The 20,123-nt window shown below is 46.2% G+C and overlaps 1 protein-coding gene across 3 annotated transcripts in view; it reads right to left on the bottom strand.

Moving 5' to 3' along the window:
- Window positions 1-20,123, bottom strand: part of THBS2 (thrombospondin 2) — a 1,066,666-nt gene that overhangs the window by 5,949 nt on the left and 1,040,594 nt on the right. The gene's annotated exons all lie outside the window — the stretch shown is intronic.

The following is a 20,123-nucleotide window of genomic DNA, read 5'->3' as shown; positions in this document are numbered from 1 at the left end:
TTCTCTTTTGCTTTTCGTTTTGTTTTAAAGCTGCTAGCTGAGGACTTACTCTGGTATACTGACTTTAACATCGTCCACATCACCAGCTACAGTCTTGGAACTAGAGATTGCAGTCTTCGAAGGGCTCTGAAATGCCCCCCTCCTTATCGGGAGTGGGTGAAGAATATCCCGGCCCTAATTGACTGGCCTAGCATTGGTCATTAAGTGAGTCTGTGACTGCGCATTTGCTGGTCCGCTGCCAGTTGCTACCAAGTAGATTATCTCATGCGCATAACACCTTCTTTAATACAGCATACACACACACATATGCATTAGTTCTTGATGTACTCCACCCAATTTTCAAAAAGTTGAAAGGGTCTTCAGTAGAGATGGATAGTGGAGCTGGGCTATCAGTCGATCGCCTCTGTAATTGTGATGTCATCCTTAATATAGTTAATAATTTTTATAGGGCCATCAGAGGCAGTGGGGTGGCAGGAGGGAGAAGATGGGCAACTGTTCCCCAGAGCAACCACATGCAGCAATTTCCCTTGTCAAGGTTTAAGTGTTCCTGTTTTTGCTGGTGTTTTCCTATTCCCATGCACCCCATCCCATCAAAAAACGGCTTACGGTTTGTGTTTTTTTTCTTTTTGTCCCCCTCCTCCACCATATGCACAGACATCATGCGACCTTAACTCAATTTTTAGACAATCATAAGAGGCAGTGGGGTGTCAAGAGGGAGAAGGCCAACTGTTTCCCAGAGCACCCATAACCAGAATTTTTGTAGTTTCATCAGGCGGTCCTCACTCATACATTTGGGAGGGCCACCAGGAAGCCCTCTACCATACCTCTACATATTGAAGGATCTTTTTTTTATACAAAAAGCTGTAATTCCAGCAGGAATCATTTTCTGGAAGATCAGCGGGTCACAGTGTCGCCATCACTATAAATGATCTGCCTTACAGGCTTTTTGCTAAATTTAAAAGAAACAACAATACTGAAATGTCAGAAGAAAGAGAGAGGAGGAGATGAAGAGTCCTCCTCCTTGTGGGGACAGGGAAGTCTTGACTATTGGGACTCTGGCAGACAAGGCTAACTTTACGTACTGCTGCGTCTCCCATGACCCATGTGTTATATGCAGTTAGGACAACACTCCTTACTGGTTGTTCACCCTTCTCGACACACGCTACGAGGAGAACTCATAAATACACTCCTAAATTTTAGATTGTCATCAGCTGGTCCTCACTCATACATTTGGGAGGGCCCTCAGCCAGTCCTCTACCATTAATTTGGGAGGGCCCCCAGGCAGCCATCTACCATTAATTTTTGTTAAAAAAAAGGCCCTCCTAAAATTGAGTGAGGGACTTTTTTTTAACAAAAAGGTGTAAAAAGCCTGTAATAAATGCAGGAATAATTTTCAAGCAGATCATCAATTGACATTGTTGCAATTATTTAAAATTATCTGCCTAACAGGTTTTTTGCTAAATTCTTACAAAATTATGGCCAGGAACAATACTGAAATGTTAGTAGGAAAGGGAAGGGGAGATGGAGAATATTCCTCCTTGTGGGGACAGGGAAGTCTTAACTGTTGGGACTCTGGCAGACATGGCTAACATTATGTACTCCTGCGTTTCCCGTCACCCATGTGTTATATGCAATTTGTAAAACACTGTTTCCTGTTTGTTCATCCTTCTCGACCCGTGCTCCTAGCAAACCTCATAAATACGCTCCTAAATTTTGGATGGCCAACAGCCCGCCCTCACTCATACATTTGAGAGGGCCCTCAGGCGGCCCTCTACCAATAATTTGGAAAGGACCTCTACCATTAATTTGGGACGTCCCTCAGGGGGCCCTCACTCAATTTTAGGAGGGCCTTTTTGAATAAATTTTTTTAAAGTCTGTAATGACTGCAGGAATAATTCAGCAACAATACTGAAATGTTAGGAGGAGGAGAGGGAGTGGGAGATGGAGACTTGACAAACAAGGAAAGGGAGAGGGGGAGAAAAAAATCAGCTCACCCGATCCTTAACAGCTGGAGGCTCTGTGTGAGTTGATCCGACAGCGGAATAGCCCTGGTTCCAGGCACTCTTTTAGAACAGAAAAAAGAAATGTGATCTTCCAGCGGATCTTCAATAAAATTAAACTTTTATTGGGAACATATAAAAGCAGCCATGTCACAAGGACAATACACGGGATACAAGGACACAAGACATGATAGTCACATGATAGGGACTATCATGTCTTGTGTCCTTGTATCCCGTGTATTGTCCTTGTGACATGGCTGCTTTTATATTTTCCCAATAAAAGCTTAATTTTATCAAAGATCCGCTGGAAGACCACATTTCTTTTTTCCGGGAGATGGAGAGTCCTTGTGGGGACAGGGAAGTCTTGACTGTTTGGACTCTGGCAGACACAAGGCTAACTTTATGTACCTCTGCCTTTCCTGTGACCCATGTGTTATATGCAGTTTGGACAACATTCATTAATTCACCCTTCTCGGCCCACGCTTCAAGGAGGTTTTCATAAACACACTCTCAAAATATTTGGAGGGCCAGCAGCCGACCCACAATTATAAAATTTGGAGGGCCAGCAGCCGGCCCTCACTCTTAAATAGATAAGTTTGGAGCACAACAAACATGCTCACCTAGATTTCTGTCCCACTTTGCATGGGGGTGCAGAACAACACTCTAACCGTGCAAACAGGGCATGACACATAATACTTCCAGTCTGTTTCCAGCACCTCCCTGTCTTCCACACTGTCTAGTTTCTCTAGCCAAGAGTCTGGGCCACCTAATAATCAACATGATCCTCCTTCCTCCCAACATGGCAAGTCCCAGGAGACAAGTGATTCCACACTTGGATACTCCAAAGAATGAGTGTTGATATTTGCATTTATTAATTCCGGCCTCTCACCCTGGACATTTCAAGAGTGACATGAGGAAATCGTGTGCAGTGATGGCCAAATATTTGTGCAGTAACGGTCAGAAGAAGACTACGATGTGATTCGTCAATTAGAGTCTCAAGTGGTTGATCATGATGAGTTGATCAGTTGACAACAAGTGATGTTATTAAGTAGTGAAGAGTGAGCACAAAAATGTGCGGGTGCTTGTATTGAGCACGTTATGCTGCTCTAGTGCTTGCTTTGAGTAATGAGTATAATGGAAGTCAATGGTAAACTCAAGCATTTTTCCAGTGGACCCTCCCTGGAGGTCTGGAAGGGGCATTAAAATTGCTGAAATTGATGGAAAAAGTAATCAAATGGAATGGGAACAGCATGGGGAAGATGCCTGGACACATTTCTGACTCCCAGTTCGCTACTGGGACAATATTGTCAGAGTTATTATGCCACTTTTGCGGACTGGCAATAGAACAGACAAACCCGAAGCAAATATGGATTCATTTGGCATTAAAAATGTTAGGAAACATTCTTTCCTGTATAATGACATGTACATGTAGCACCCTGAGGACTCGGCTGCTACAGGGGTATTACACCTCAAGCCAGAGGTGTGGTATTCCACTCCCGGGTAAGGATGGAGTGTGGAACTGAGCTCAGTAGGCTGCATGCACTACATACATCCCATTTACGGGGGACAGAACTACGGTACTCCCACCAAGTTTATGTGCAGGTACGACAGCGTCTGTCCCTGGCTGGAGTGGGAGGGGGGTGGAACATCCCAGTAGTGTAGGAGCAGATAGGGGGAGCAGTCTGGGTAAAGATAGGAGCTCATTGGGTGCTGGTCACCTGAGCTCACACATAGAGGGAGTATATAAGGTGGGCACCATCTTAGATCAGGGTGAGTCCAGGAGAGTGAGTGCAGAGCAGAGGAGCTCAGCCAGGAGGGCTGACAGGGAGCTGTGGCTCCGGCTGGGCCCAGCTCCAGAGCAGAGCCTGCAGAGAGAGAGAGAGAGAGAGAGGAGTGAGAAGGACCCAGAGAGGAAAGAAGAAGGAACCCCAAGATCCCAGAATAAGGACAGAAGGGTGAAGGGTTGGCGGACAAGGGTACCGGATCCCAAGCTGGCAGAGGCCAAAACAAACCTTAGCCAGGAACCGGAGGTCGTGGTCAAGATTTGCCACGACCCTCACCAAATCCACCAGAAAGGCACACCGAGCATAGGGTCAGGGAAGTCAGAGAAGGTTCAACCGACAAGAGACCCGAGGGAGCCGGCCAAAGGTGGATCCCTGGTGGGAACGGCCAGAGAAGAGAGAGTCAGAAAGGAGCTCAGGACCACGCTCCAGAATTGCTTGGGGGTTGGCCGAGTCCAGGACCTGGTGGACGCAGCACGGCTCGGGTGGTCACTCAAGGCCAGAGTGACCAAAAGGAACTCCAGTAAGTAAAAACCCTGAACTGCACCTCCCGTCTCTGAGTCTGCTTACTACAACATTACTGCACCCATCATCCACACCTGCTGCCCTGAGGCCATACCCCTCCCGTTGGGGGTTATACCATCACAGCTGCACACATACCACCGGCCTCAGCGGACTGCTCTGCAGCGGCGGCTTCAAAGCCGCACTCAACGGGTGGCGTAGTCAACAATCAAAGTAACATCTACTGCCATAGACTGCCACTTAGTTTGACACCCTGGGCACGGACCGGGTCACCGCCACAAGGACTACTACCCCCATCCAGATCCGGCTCCGGGTATCCCCTGCACATGGCCCAGGGGGCGCGTCATACATAAGGCAAAATAAAAAAAGAGAGAAAAAAAAACCTCCTCCACCCTCTAGGCTATGTTCGCATACAGTGTTTTTGCCGATTTTCAGCGGCGCTTTTGCACTTTCTCATTGCTTTAAATTGTGAATAACCCATTTCCTGGTAAATGTTATTTTTACATTTTACTACCTTAACTGGGCATGTGGTGTGTGTGTGACATGGTGAGACATATCCCGTTTAATTTATGAAGAAGGGACTGTGATATGCCACCAGGTCCATGCAGACAATGCAAGAACTAGCAAAAATTAGGAGCATGGTCTATGACACACAGTTAGGCCTGCTTCACATGTCAGTGTCTCCAGTACGTGTGGTGACAATTTTCACACATATCGGAGACACACATGCAGACCAATTCAAATGAATGAGTCTGCACACATGACAGTGTATTTCCACAGAACGTGTGTCCATGGGCAAAACACTATATGTTTGTCATCAGCAGCACATCATGCGTAAATTTCCGCTGCGACTTCGCATTGCGGTAAAAACCACAGCAAGACCAATTCTAGTGCGATTTCGCTGCAAAATCACCGCCATTGACTTGCATTGGATCTTATACGATTAATGCGTGGATGGTACCCGGGTCTGGAGAAGAGGAGGCTCTCCTCCAGACCCGGGTACCATAGTACCTGTAAGTAAAAAAAGAATTGAAATGAAAAATAACCTTATACTCACCTTCCGGTGGCCCCCGCTCTGCTCCCAGCATTGCTGCTGGCTCCGTGGTGGGTTCTGGTAATGTAAAAGGACCTTCCATGATGTCAGCGGTCATGTGAGGCTGCTGGAAAGGTAAGTATAAGGTTATTTTTTATTTTTTACATTATGTTGGTAACACAATATAAATCCATGCCGGTTGCATGGATTTATATTGTGTGACCAACTTTCAAGCACTTTTCCAAGTGATGCTAAGATCGCTTGGAAAAGCGCTTGACAAAAGCATGCAAAATCGCATGTTAAAAACGGTTGACAAATGCTTGTCCGTGGCAGAAAAAACGCATGTACAATCCGCATGTACTGAGCAATTCTTAATGCTCGTTTCGGGGAATGAGTATAATGGGAGTCAAAGGGAAATCCGAGCATTTTTCTGGCAGACCATACAAGGAGGTCTGGGGGGCAGTGAAAATGTTGAAATTGATGAAAAAAGTGCTGAATCAAAGGAGAACAGCATGGGGAAGACCCCTGGAAGCATCTCTCACTCCCTGATCACTGCTGAGAACAATGGTGTCACACTTCTAGGGTATGTGCCCACGATCTAGATTTGAAGCAGAAATTTCCTGAGCGATTTTGTTTCTCCTTGCCAGAAAAAATGCATTCGGTTTTTTGATGCGTTTTTACATGCATTTTTTTAAGCGTTTTCGAGCATCAATGAATGATTTTTTGGGCTAAATAAAGTTGGAAGGACATTGCTTAAGCCCTTGGATTACCATAAGAACTGGGGTGAGTATATTCGTTCATTTAAATGATTAAAGAATGGGTCTGTTGTATTTCAAATAAAATGTTTACACTGTGTCTGTGTGTTTCTTTACTTTGTTTGGTCATGAAAAGGTCTGATTGACACCTTCAAGTCACCAAACAAAAGAGCTGGGTGTCAGCTAGTCCCATTCACCAAATCTTCATTAGCATTTCTATTCATGTAATTTATGTGACTGCTGTGAGCTGCTTTTTTAGCCTGGGAATGTGCCAATAGGCAAACATTTTCCCTGGCCATAATTAACATCTCACAGCTGGTTCGTTAGCCCCAACTCCCCCCCTCCCCGATCAGCACTCAGCAGCGCTTTGGACACAACATATTTTTGTTGCGTCCAAAACGCAGAGTTATAATGCCGCACTTTTGTTGTTGGTAAATGTGAATCCACCGCATATAATGACACTTCAATCTGTCAAAATCTGCAGACTAGTGTGTCCGCTACAGAAGTTGACATGCTACGGGTGAGTTTGGGTACGTGGCCATGGTCAGGAGACGCTGCAGGTTTGATGCTGTGTGTTTATACAGCATCAAACTCGCAGCGTCCAGATGTTACAGGATAGTGGATAGGATCTCTAGAAATCCCATGTCTGCTATGCGTACATCTGAGGCTGCCAATCACCCAGGGACACTGACATGTGGTGCATCTTTCAGGACCGCAGCATGTCAAATTCTCTTGTGGAGTCGCTAGTCTCCACAACAGAAATTTGACCACTAGAAAGTATTGAATGCGATAAATCCGCATGTTTCAGTGAACACATGTGGATTTACCTGCGTTCAATAGAATGCAACGTTTTGGACGCAGCAAAAATTTGCGTCCAAAGCGGTGCTACGTATGAATTATGGACACAAAGCCTAAAATAAATAAAAAAAAATGGCGTGGGCTCCAGCGTCATTTTTATAACCAGCAGAGGGAAAGCCGATCGCTGGGGGCTGATATTAGTAGCCGCGGAAGGGGCCATTAGCCAACAATGTTCCATGGTTATTAATATCAGCCCACAGCTGTTTGTTTAGCCTTTATTGGCCAGATTACAGGGGGACCACAGAAAAAAGTGACGTGGGGTCCCCCTATAAAATCTAGCCAGCAAAGGCTAAACTAGACAGCTTCTGGCTGATATTAATAGCCATGGAAAGGGCCATAAGATGCGCCAAATTTGGCACTTAGCCTCGCTCTTTCACGCTGCCCTGTAGCGGTGGCAGGGGGTAATGGGGTTTGGGTTCACGTCAGCTTTTTATTGGCGACTGAAGTGAAGCCCAGGTTAGTAATGGAGGGCGTCTATAAGATGCCCCCATTACTAACCGCGTAGTAAAATGGTCGGTGCATTTTCAATAAAAGACACGGCCAGAATAAAGAATTTTAATGAAATAAAACAGACACAGTTCTACAATTTTTTGTATTACACGCCTCCGCGAAGCCCTCAATCTCCTGAAAAAAATATAAAAAAACAAACAATAGTCAACGACATAATCCACGTGACTTCAATGTCCCATGACGATCCGGATCATTTGTACAGCTGTGACATCAGCAATCACTGATGTCACAGCTGTAGAATACAGCACTGTATACTGACAGGGGTGTAAAATCAGTATACAGTGCTGCAGGGGGTCACTGGGGTTCATGAGCTGAAGATCAGCTGATGAGCCCTGGTGAGATAGAGAGTAGGAAAATTCTTGTGAATCTTCCCACGCTCAGCATCAGCTGATCGGTCATGAGACCGATCAGCTGATTACTGGCTTTAGCAATCAGCTGATGGTCACGTGACCATCACCTGATTGCTGTGGCACTGATCACCTGATGGTCACGCGACCAACAGCTGATCGGTGATGTTACTGATCACCTGATGGTTGCGTGACCATCAGGTGATCAGTGACGTCACCGGAGATCCTGGAAGCACACTGCGGGGTGCAAGCCAGCACCTTGCAGTGTGTAGCGAACCGCCGACTGGACAGCATTGCCCAGGAGGACACCGGGGGCCACTGGACACGTGAGTATGAGGTTTATTTTTACTTTTTGATTCTTTTTTTACACTGCCGCTGGCACGCGGGCTGGGAGAAATAGGCTGCCGCTTCTCCAATCCACGCTGCTCTCGCTGTTATCAGCCAGAGTAGCGGTCGGATGAGAGTTGTAGCAGCCTCCTCTCCCGACCCGGGTACCAGCCGCGGCGCGATTCCGCCGTGATTTTGCGCCTATTGATTTACATTGAAAGGCAGAAAATCCGCATGTATGGATATTATACATGCGGGTTTGCTGTGATTCAATGCAAGTCAATGGAGAAATCGCGCCTAAATTGGTTGTGCTGCGGTTTGTGCCGCAATGAATTTCCGCATCATGTGCACAGCACATGCGGATTATCACTGCTAAGCATGAAACGCAGAAACGCATTAAAACTGCATCGTGTGCACTCAGCCTTACTCCACTTTACGGACCGACAATAAAACACTCAAAATCAAAGAGAAAGTGGAGATTACAGGAAAAAAAAATGTTAAGAAAAATTCTTTCATGTACAACGACTTGTGTATAAGACCAAATTTTAAAAGGATTTAAAATAAAATAAATTTAAGTAAACCAAAACTGAAATTTGTATTAATAAATTGGAAATTTCAGTGTAATTTATGAAGGAAGCAAGAACTGCCAAAAATGAGATGGAAGAGGGACTCAGGTACACTCTATATTAGACAAAGGAGGGCCTCATACACATTCTGTTCAAATTGCCATGTAGTGTTACTCCTACACTCATAAAAGCTCTGCACACAGTGCAAAGCCCGCCAAAAATTACAAGCAGGATTATCCATACACCCCTGAAGGCACCAACTGTAGTGCCTAATTCAAATATTGTGAACAAAGTGTAGTTGTGGTACTCCTACACTCATAAAAGCTCTGCACACAATGCAAAGCCTATCAAAAATTACAAACAGGGTCATCCAGACACCTTTGAAGGCACCAACTAGAGAGCCTCATTCAAATATTAATAAAGTGTAGTTGTGGTAATTTTACATGTTCAAAGGCTCTGCACACAAAAAATTATAATCAAGGTCATCCATAAATTCTTGAAGGCAAAAACTGAAGGGCCTCATTCAAATATTAAGAAAGTGCAGTTGTTACCACAACTCCTACATTCTCAAAGGCTCTGCACACAGTGCAAAGCCCAAAAAAATATATAAACAAGGTCAACCATAGACCCTTAAAAGCAACAACTTGAGGGCCTCATTCAAATATTGAAGATTAAAAACAAGTGCTGCTGTCATCTCGTGGTATGGAAAAGTTGGGGCTAATCCAGGATTTGTCAGCATTGTCTGTTGACAGGTGAAAGTGCCTGTCTGTTATGACCTCTATTGCGGCACTAAATACCCGCTTAGACAAGACAAGAGGCAGAAAATCAGAACACCTCTAAGGCATAGTGGGAAAGCTCATGTCAGGTATACAGGTTTGAGAGGTCGCAGAGGAATTAGGGAGTAGGCTGGTTTGTTCGGCCAGGTATTTCTTTACCAGTTTTAAAAAATGTTCCCTCCTCGTTAAAAATACTTGGCCATCATGGTCTGGACGCTGGGAGGGTGTTATGAAATTGGCCCAGGCCTTTGATAGTGTACCCCTGCTTTTGCTGTACCTGGTGTGTGTCGCCTCTCTTCTTTGGTTGGGCAAGGAAAATAGCCCCCTGCCGTTAACCATGTCCGATGGGAATTTTTTCAACATACATACAGTGGTGTGAAAAACTGTTCAGTGGTGAAACTTCTCAGGAGTGGCTGGCTGACCAAAATTACCCCAAGAGCGCAGCGACTACTCATCCAAAGATCACAAAAGACATCACAGGAGCATCCAAAGAACTGCTGGCTTCACTTGCCTCAGTTAAGGTCAGTGTTCATAAATCCACCATACAAAAAAGACTGAGCAAAAATGGCATGCATGGCAGAGTTCCAAGATGAAAACCACTGCTGAGTAAAAAGAACATAACTAGTGATAAGTGAGCACTAAAATATTTGGGTGCTCGTTGCTCGGGTCGAGCAAATTGCAATGCTCGGGTGTTCGACCCGAGCAAAGAGCCCAATGTAAGTCAATGGGAAACTCGAGCATTTTTCCAGCGCCTCTGCCCCCAAAGGTCTGGAGGGAGCCTAAAAATTGGCCAAATCGATTAAAACAGTCCTCAAATGATATGGGAACAGCATGGGGAAGTCCCTTGGAAGCATTTCTGACTCCCAGGTCACTGCTGTGAACAATGTTGTCAGAGTATTACGCCACTTTTACAGACTCACAATAAAACATGCAAAAACTAAGCCAAAATGGATTTTCCTGGAAAAAATGTTAAGGAACATTCTTTCCAGGGTAATGAGTTGTATGTAAGGCAAAATAAATAACCAAAAATGCTCCTCCGCACCTTGTTCACACGTAGTGTTTTTGATGCATTTTTGCACTTTTGCATTGCTTTCAAAGGTGAAAAATATGTTCACTAGTAAATGAAACTTTAACATTTTAGTATCTTATCTGACCATATTGTGTGGAAGACATGATCAGACACGTCCATACAGTGCTGAAATGACATGGGAACAGCATGGGGAAGACCCCTGTAAGCATCTCTGCATCTCAGGTAACTGCCTAAAACTGTGATCATCAGACGTGATCCTATATTACTGTGGCAATAATAAAGACATTTTTGGCAACGTGACAAATATTAAACTCTATTTAAAATGGGCAAGGTGCGTGGCAAGAGACGGGGAAGTGGACGTAATGGTGATGGTGCACATAGAAGCCGAGGCCATGGGCAAGATAAAACTGTGCCTGATGAGGGAGCACAAGCACCCACATCATGTCGACCTAGCTTCCTGTCCCAGTTTCTAGTGGGCCGCAGAATACCACTCTTGAAGCCAGACCAGTGTGAAAAGGTTGTTGGTTGGATAGCGGATAAATAGATAATGCTTCAAGTCGGTTTGCAACCACCACCACCCTGTCTTCAACACGGTCCATGAGTCTGGAACAGACTATTATTATTTGTTATTACTATAGCCCCATTTATTCTATGGTGCTTTACATGTGAAAAAGGGGTATACATAGCAAAAACAATTACAATAATCATGAACAAAAACATGACAGCGACTGGTACAGGAGGAGAGAGGACCCTGCCCATGAGGGCTCACAGTCTACAAGGGTTGGGTGAGGATACATTGGTGAGAGAAGAGCTGGTCATGCAGCAGTATGGTGGAGAGGTGGTTACTGCAGGTTGTAGGCTTGTCGGAAGAGATAGGTCTCCAGGCTCCTTTAGAAGATTTCCACAGTAGACAAGAGCCTGATATGTTGGGGTAGAAAGTTCTAGAGTAGCGGGGATGCATGGAAGAAATATTGTATGCGATTGTGTGAAAAGGAGATTAAGAGGGGAGTAGAGAAGAAGATCTTGTGGGGATCGGAGATTGCATACTGGGAGACTAGGACACAGATGTATGGAGGAGACAGGTTGTGGATGGCTTTGCATGCCAAGGTTAGGGTTTTGAACTGGAGTCTCTGGGCAATGGGAGGCAGTGAAGGGTTGTCACGGGTGTGTCAGAAGTGACAGACAGTCGCCCTGCAGTTGGTTGCAGAAGATCTCTTCATTTGACATTACAGACACCCTCTTAGCTGTCTCACTCTAGGACCCAGCGGCTACCTCCCTCCTGATAATTGACACCCAGGCTGGGTGTTTAAATACTGACTGTTGCTAGAGGGAGGTGCCCGTGATAGGCGAAGGCTTGGAGCAAGTGCAGTTCTTACTTCTTCTCTGGTGCTAAGATGATGTGTGTACCATCTCTCTGAAGTCGACTCAACCTAAGCTACTTCAACCATGTCTGTCTCCCCTTGCAGTCTTTAGTTGTCAGTGGGGATCGATCCAGGGCCAAGCACTAGGAAAATACAGGGATAGGTTCCTGTGCGGCGATTGGTGAGGAATCAATGTAGGAATGGTAGGGGAGACAGGGTGATTGCAGATCAGCCTAGGAGGTCTCCACTTCCCCCTTTCCCTAGAGTCTGGGCTCCCTTACCCTCATCCCTTTGTGTCACACTTTGTCTTGATTACACTGTGCGAAACAAGGGATTGACAGAGGGGAGAAGCTAGGGAATAGCGGGGATACAGGTGGATTAGTTGGGCAGTAGAGTTTAGGATAGATTGGAGGGGTGCGAGAGTGTTGTAAGGGAGGCCACAGAGCAGGAGGTTGCAGTAGTTGAGGCAGGAGAAGATGAGGGCATGCACAATTGTTTTTGTAGATTCTTGTTTCAGGAATGTGCGGATCCAGGAGATTTTTTTTCCTTGGAGTCAGCACTCCTCATCCTGATCCTCCTTCCTCTCACCATGCCGAGTGCCCAGAGACAACTGATCCCACACTTGGGACACTCCGAAGAGCTGTTATGTTCATCTTTCCATTCATAGATTCTGGCCTCTCGCTCAGTCTGCTTCAACCGGGACAACAGGAGATCTCATATAGCGATGCCCAAATATTCTCACTAAGGTGACGGTGGGAAAGTGGAATTACTGTCGCACAAGGTGGATGATGATGAGACACAATTGACAGAAAGTCAGGAGGATGACCAGGATGTTGAAGTGTAAGACGAGGTGGTGGACGATGAAGTCACTGACCCAAGCTGGTAAGGTGACATGCATAGCGAGGACAACAGCACAGAGGGGGAGGGAAGTGTAGCACCACAACAGGCAGGAAGAAGCAGTGGGGTGGCCACAGACACAAGGCGAGCAACTGTTCCCCAAAACACCAATACCAGGGAAGTTGCCAGTCCAACTGCTAGGTCTTCCTGAGTCTGGCTTTTTTTTTTAAAGACTGTCCAGTTAACCCAAAAAAGGCCATCTGCAACATCTGCCATGCCAGCATCAGCAGGGGCAGCCAAAATATCAGCCTGACCACCATCAGCATGCTCAGGCACATGACAGCAAAGCACCCAAGTAGATAGGCCAAACGCCAGGGTCCAGAAAAAGTGTCTGCAGGTGACACCACTGCCTCTTCCCCTGTTGTACGTGCAGGTCAAGCCTCTGTCCATGATACAGGAAAAGATGCCACCCTGCACCCTGCACCTGCCATTGCACACTTGCAACCATCACCATCAGCAACCACGTCCACGTCCTTGTCCCAGTTCAGCGTTCAGTTGTCCCTACCCCAATCCTTGGAACGCAAGTGCAAATATGCAGCCACCAACCCACAGGCAATAATACTAAACTGCCACATTTCTTGACAGACTTGATCTAGAAATTTTGCCTTTTATGCTCATGGAGGCGGAAGCTTTCCACAACCTCATGGCGGCGGCTGTCCCTTGGTACTTGGTCCCCATCCACCACTATTTCTCCTGGTGTGCCATCCCCTTATACAAGCATGGGTCCCAGAACATTACTCGTACCCTCACTAACGCAGTTACTGGGAAGGACCACCTAACCACAGACAGGTGGACAAGTGTTTGCGGCCAGGGATGGTATACCTCATTGACGGCATGGATTAATATTGTGAAAGCCGGACCCAGTTGGAATCTGGAAAAGAACATGTCCTCCCGACACAGAGGATTACAGGCCCTGTGTCAATCAGGGTTGCCCCCACATTCTACAGTTCCTGCACCTCCTCCTGCTCTTCGGCCTCCATCTCCGAAATGACATCAGTCGCAAGGTGGAAGCACACCGCTGCAGAGTTGTTGAAAGCTGTAACAGAGCAGGCACATCTGTGCCTCTCATAGCTGAACCTACAACCTACATTGTCACACACATGGTCGTGTGTGACAATGGCCGGAACCTGGTGGCGGCTCAGGCTTGGCAACCTCGCACACGCACAATGCCTGGCCCATGTGCTCAGCTTAGTGGTTCAGCTCAAAACCTACCCAGATCTGCCTGAGTAGCTTGTAAAAGGATGCTGCATGTGTACACATTTAAGAAAGTCAGCTATAGCTTCCACCACCCTGGCATGCTTCAGCAGTGTTTGCAACTACCAGCTGACTGACTGGTGTGTGATGTGACCATGCATTGGAAATCAACGTTGCAGATATTGGGAAGGATTTGTGAGCAGCAGAGGGCAGTTGTTGAGTACCAGCTTCAACACGCCCGTCGGAATTCAGGTGAGCCTCTGCACATAAGAGCTGATGAGTGGGCATGGATATCTGACATTTCTGCCATCATCCAAATCTTTGAGGACTCCAGCAAGATGTTGAGCGGCGATTATGCCATAATTAGCGGCACCATCTCGCTTCTCTGTCTACTGAAACGCTCGCTGCTCACAATTAAAGAGGAGGCATTGCAGGCGGAGCACAATGAGATGGAGCAAGGAACTATACAGGGTGATGCTACACAGCCCAGCCTCAACTCATCTCAATGCGGATTCAGTTATAACGAGGAGGAGGAGGACCAGGAGCTGGTTTCCTGCACTACAGATGGTACTCCCTACACCACATTCATACCGTCTGTTCAGTGTGGATGGCCTGAAGAGAGGGAGAATGAGGAGGAGAATGAGGAGAGAACCGTGTCCTTGAGACCTATAGAGCGAAGCATAGTGAGGAGTAGCTGGTAATCCACAGTATCAAATGCGGTAGAGAGATCCAGGAGAAACAGCAGGGAGTAGTGCCAGTTGGATTTAGCTGTTAGTAGATCAGTAGAGACTTTAGTGAGTGCAGTTTCAGTACAGTGTGAAGAGCAGAAACCAGATGTAAAGGGTCGAGAAGAGTGTTATCTGAGAGATAGCAGATGAGATGGGAATGGACCAAGCGTTCCAGGAGTTTACAGATGAGAGGAAGATTAGAGACGGGTTAGTTAGCAGCGCAATTCTGGTCCAGGGATGGCTTTTCAAGGGGTTATGATTGCATGTTTTAATAAAGCGGGAAAGATACCCAAAGAAAGAGAGGGTAAATATTTTAATTAGGTGGGCAGTGACAGCTGGGGAAAGGGACTGTAGGAGATGTGAGGGAATAGGGCCACTGTTGCAGGGCGAGAAGAAGTGATAAGTCTGATCAGTTCTTTTTCTGTGACAGGCTCAAAGATGGAAAGTGACCTTGAAGTGCAGGAGGGAAGCGGATCCAGACTCTGAGGGGATGGTGTAAAAATGTCTCTTGACGGATATGATTGATTTTTTGTAGGAAATAAGTGGCCAGATAGTCAGCGCTTAGGTTGATGATGACAGGGGTCTGTACTTTAGTGCACAGGAAAGAGTGTAAGGTTTCAAAGAATCATTTAGGATTGTTGGCTAGAGATGTGATGAGGGTGGTAAGTAGACTTGTTTAGCCAGATGGAGAGCAGAGTTATAATTTTTGAGGATGAACTTATATTGGTTATAGTCTTCTGCTGAAAGTGATTCTCTCCACAGACACTCAAAGCACCTTGAGCAGCACTGGAGAAAACGTGTTTGCATCGTGTGCCAGGGCTGCCGTTTATGCTGGGTCATTCTGTGTGTAGCAGGTGCAGATTCATCCAGGGCACGCTGCAATTTGTTGTTATAGTGTGACAATGCTGAGACTGGACAGGAGATAGGATGGTAGCTAAAGATAACTGTAGATTGTTCATCAGCTGCTGGGTATTGATGGCGCGTACATTTCTCTGTGTATGGTTCTAGACCGAAGCTACAAGAAGAACTTCTAGACCCACGCTACACAGAGAACTTTCTATCTCTCCTTCCCGTGGCGGAGAGGTCTAAAAAAATGTTGCAGTACCAGAAGGCCCTTGTTGAAGAATTATTAAAAAAAATCCCATCTGACAATGCTGTGGAAAGAGGTCTCAATTCCTTTGACAACCAATGAGTATAGGCGAGTGAGACATAAACCAGATGTGGCAGAGGCAGGGGAACACTGTCAAAGGTCTGGGACAGTGTTCTCAGACTCTCCTAGCGCCCAGGCCCTGATACGCGGGGTACTCTCACAAGGAGGGAAAAGTTTTGGAAGATACTGAAGGACTACCTTGGCGACCATACCAACATCCTCCGTGATTACTCTGTACCTTACAACTACTGGGTATCCAAGCTGGAAACGTGGCATGAACTGTCTCTCTACGCCTTGGAGGTCCTAGCCACTAGCGTTTATTCAGAGATAGTTATATTATAGTGCCCCTGGCGGCACTAAAAACTAATAGGTGCATCCGCCTGTCAACTAAAAATGCTGACAGGTTGACTCTTATCAAAGTGAACAAGTGCTGGATTGGGCCAGACTTCTCAGCACAACCGGATGATAGCATCGGAATATAAACTCAAGTACAGTGTTTTTTTTATTGGGGTACACATTTCAGGATTTCTTCTATTTTATGTTGCCCTCCTCCACCACCATATCACTAGGGTGACAATCATGCAATGCCCACATAATTTTTTAAGGGTTTTTATGATGCACGTAGGAACTATTTTTAGAGGCCTACCTCTAACTTCATATATAATATATATGTATACCCCCCAGGGGTCAATGTTTTTCAACATTACCAGTCTAGGAGACCCACTCCTTAATTATAGAAAATACATTTTTAACTGAGGCCCTCCACTACATCTCTTCAAATGTGTATTGGAGTGCATCTTAATTTTTGACAGCCCTTGAACTTGCTGAATATGCAATAACAGTATAGGAGACCACTCCTTAATAATGGGAAGGATAATTCAAATAGATTCTATATTCTACAACATTACTGTTAGAACTCTTCTGTTAGGTTTTTTCTACTTTTCTGGTCACATGACCATTTTTGCCTATTTAATCCGGCTCCGCCCTCCTGGCCTTGCTGGACTTCATTGTAATTTCTACTTTTGAGCTAGCTTGGTACTCTGTTACCTTTCTCTGTCAGTTTTGCTAGGTCTTCGGACCTCTATGTTCTATGTTGTTTGTTTGTCCAATTTCTGCTACAATTTCTGCTAGGAGGTTCCCTTCATCAAACTGCCCTGCGCTAAGACACTCGCTAAGGCCTTTGTCAAGGAAATTGTCAGACTACATGGCATTCCTACTGACATTGTTTCTGATAGGGGACCTCAGTTTGTGGCTCGTTTTTGGCGTGCCTTTTGTGACAGGTTGGGAGTTCATTTGTCGTTTTCATCCGGATATCATCCTGAGTCTAATGGCCAGACAGAAAGAAAGAACCAGGATGTTGAGCAGTTCTTGCGTTGTTTTGTGGCAGACAATCAAGAGGGGTGGTCGGAGTTTCTGCCACTTGCTGAATTTGCTCTTAACAACCATACATCCTCTTCTGCTGGGTGTTCGCCTTTTTTTTGTTGTTCTGGGAGACATCCGTCTTTTGGGTCATTCTCCAAATTGGTATCGGCTGTGCCTGAGGAGGAGAGTTTTTCAGGTGATTTGGAGAGAGTTTGGATGGATGTGCGTGGTAATCTTCAGGAGGCTAACAAAAAATCTAAGAGGTACTTTGATAGGAAACGGCAAGAGGTTTTGTTTGCTGTTGGTGACATGGTTTGGTTGTCCTCTAAGAATCTGCGATTGAGGATTCCTTCTAAAAAATTGGGTCCCAAGTTCGTAGGGCCCTTTAAGGTGCTTCAGATAGTTAACCAATCTGCTGTTAGGTTGGAGGTTCCCACCTCCTGGAAGATTAATCCGGTATTTCATGTTTCTCTGTTGAAAAGAGCTGATGTGTCGGATGGTGACGCCTCTGCCACTGTTCCTCCGGTGGTGGAGGACGGGGAATATGAAATTTCCCGCATCCTGAATTCTAGACGGTATAGAGGGAGTTTGCAGTATCTCGTCGCTTGTAAGGGTTTCGGACCCGAGGATAACTCATGGGTGAGGGCGGATGATGTTTCTGCTTCCAGACTTGTCAGAGCATTTCACAGGAGGTTTCCTGATAAGCCCGGGCCTAGGGGATCCGGAGGATCCTCTTAGAAGAGGGGGTACTCTTCTGTTAAATTTTTTCTAGTTTTCTGGTCACATGACCATTTTTGCCTAATTAATCCGGCTCCGCCCTCCTGACCTTGCTGGACTTCATTGTAATTTCTATTCTTGAGCTAGCTTGGTACTCTGTTACCTTTCTCTGTCAGTTTTGCTAGGTCTTCGGACCTCTATGTTCTATGTTGTTTGTTTGTCCTATTTCTGCTACAATTTCTGCTAGGAGGTGTCCATCTTTCTCCCAGTCCCTAGTTCTTGTAGGGATCCCTTCCCTCACATCTATAGGTCTTCGTTCAGACTAACCGAGGACTTTAGCGGGTCTGATCGCAGGATCAGGTTCCCCGTTACATCGTAGGGATCCAGCTTAGTTCTATTGTAGGGACAGATCTCCTGTCTTTCCTTAGTGCTTGTAGCAGATCATAACAATTACCTCTCTTATCTGAAATTCATTTACGGGTGAGCTATCACAGTATTAATAGCATATTACACCGATCCAGCCAGGTATTTTTACCTTATACTGCGTGCTGCTGGTGCTGCAGAAAAAAAATACAAATCTATTCTATTCCCTATTGATACCGCTGTTAGATGCATTTACAATAGGGACAGGTGCTAGGTGGTATCATCACCTCAAGATGAGTGTTTATTCTGGTAGCATACATCTCTTCCACAGTACATAACTTTATTTTTTTTCCATGCACTCATTGACAGATTCATAATCTTTACTAGTGTTGAGCCACCCCCGTAGTGTTCGAGTTTGGTTCGGTTCGTCGAACACCCGTGTGTTCGCCGAACTGTTTGTCGAACACCTTCTAACACCGTTAAAACCAATGGCAGGCAAACAAAAACACATAGAAACACATAGAAAACACCTTCAAAGGTGTCCAAAAGCTGACAAACTGCTCAGAAGACATAACTAACACATGGAAAAGTGACAAGTACATATAGTCATGCGAAAAGAAAAGAGGTGGAGGAGTAAAAGGAGGGGGAGACACAGATATAGGCATGTCATGCCCTTCTAAAATCCAAAAAGTGAGAAGCCGACACGGCCAGTCCGTTCCTGCCCGTGCCACCTCCGTTTGTGCCAGAGCCGCGGTGGACCCTGACGGCCAGCCCCCCTCTCCCAATACTGGTGTCTGTCCGCTGGTGGGTCGAGCGAGCCCCCCTGTGGTAGAGGCAGCTCTAAGCTTTTTAATTTAAATTGTCTCTCTAATTTGAATGAATACACTTTAAATCCTTTTACAAGGATCTATTGAAGGGCATGCCAGCAGCCGCGTAATTCCAGCTCCAGTAGCGCCCACTAAAGCTGCTGCAGTTAAAAAGCTTTTATAAGGATCGAGTCGGCTGTCCACCACAAGGCGTCCTACCGCCAGTCCCAGCCCCTATGCCTTGGGGTGCCTCCTGATGCTCTTCACTGAGTATCCCGTGGTCCCGAAGCATTTCCTTTGAAAAAATTAAGTGTCCAAACTACAGGTGGTGTAGCTTGCTTAACAGCCGGGATAATCCGCTGACTAGCAGACACTGCTACTAGGCACAAAGTATTTCCTGGGCTAGATGCAGTTAAAAATTTGTAATTAGATACTCTCGTTGGATGCTGAGAAAGCATTCCATAGAGTCTCCTGGCACGCCATATATTATTCTCTTAAAAAGCTTGGGGTAGGGGTCTAGGGGACCCTTTTATAGCCAAAATCACGGCCCTGTATCGCAATGCGTCACCTAGGCTGAAGATAAATGGAACTGTAGCACCCCGAGGGCTCGGTTGTTGCAGAGGTATTGCACCTCACCCAGAGGTGTGATATCTCACTCTCAGGTAAGGATGGAGTGTGGATCAGGACCCCGACACCTGCATGCATTACACCACATTGCCGTGGGGCAGGGCGACCAATATGCCCCTGAGATGGGCACGACAGTCCCTGTCCCTGGCTGGAGTGGGGGGAGGGAACACTGAGGAAGGGGAACCCTGTAGTGCAGGAGCAGGGAGGAAGCAGTTCCTGGGTGCATTGAGAAGGGAGTATAAAAGGTGGGCACCATCTTAGTTCAGTGCAGAGAAGTCTGAGCAGAAGTGACAGGGAGCAGGGGCTCTGCATGACCTCCACTCCAGAGGCGGGCCTAGTAACAGAGGCCCAGGCCTGGAAGAGGGAGAAGGAAGGAAGAGGAGCGGAGAAGGCTCCAGGAACGAGGAACGAAG

The sequence above is a fragment of the Phyllobates terribilis genome, unplaced genomic scaffold (genome assembly GCF_046119375.1).
Source record: "Phyllobates terribilis strain yellow unplaced genomic scaffold, ASM4611937v1 Scaffold_3__8_contigs__length_932513732, whole genome shotgun sequence".
NCBI classification, from domain to species: Eukaryota; Metazoa; Chordata; class Amphibia; order Anura; family Dendrobatidae; genus Phyllobates; species Phyllobates terribilis.
Note: the sequence above shows the minus strand (reverse complement) of the source record. Positions and strands in the feature narration are given on the sequence as shown.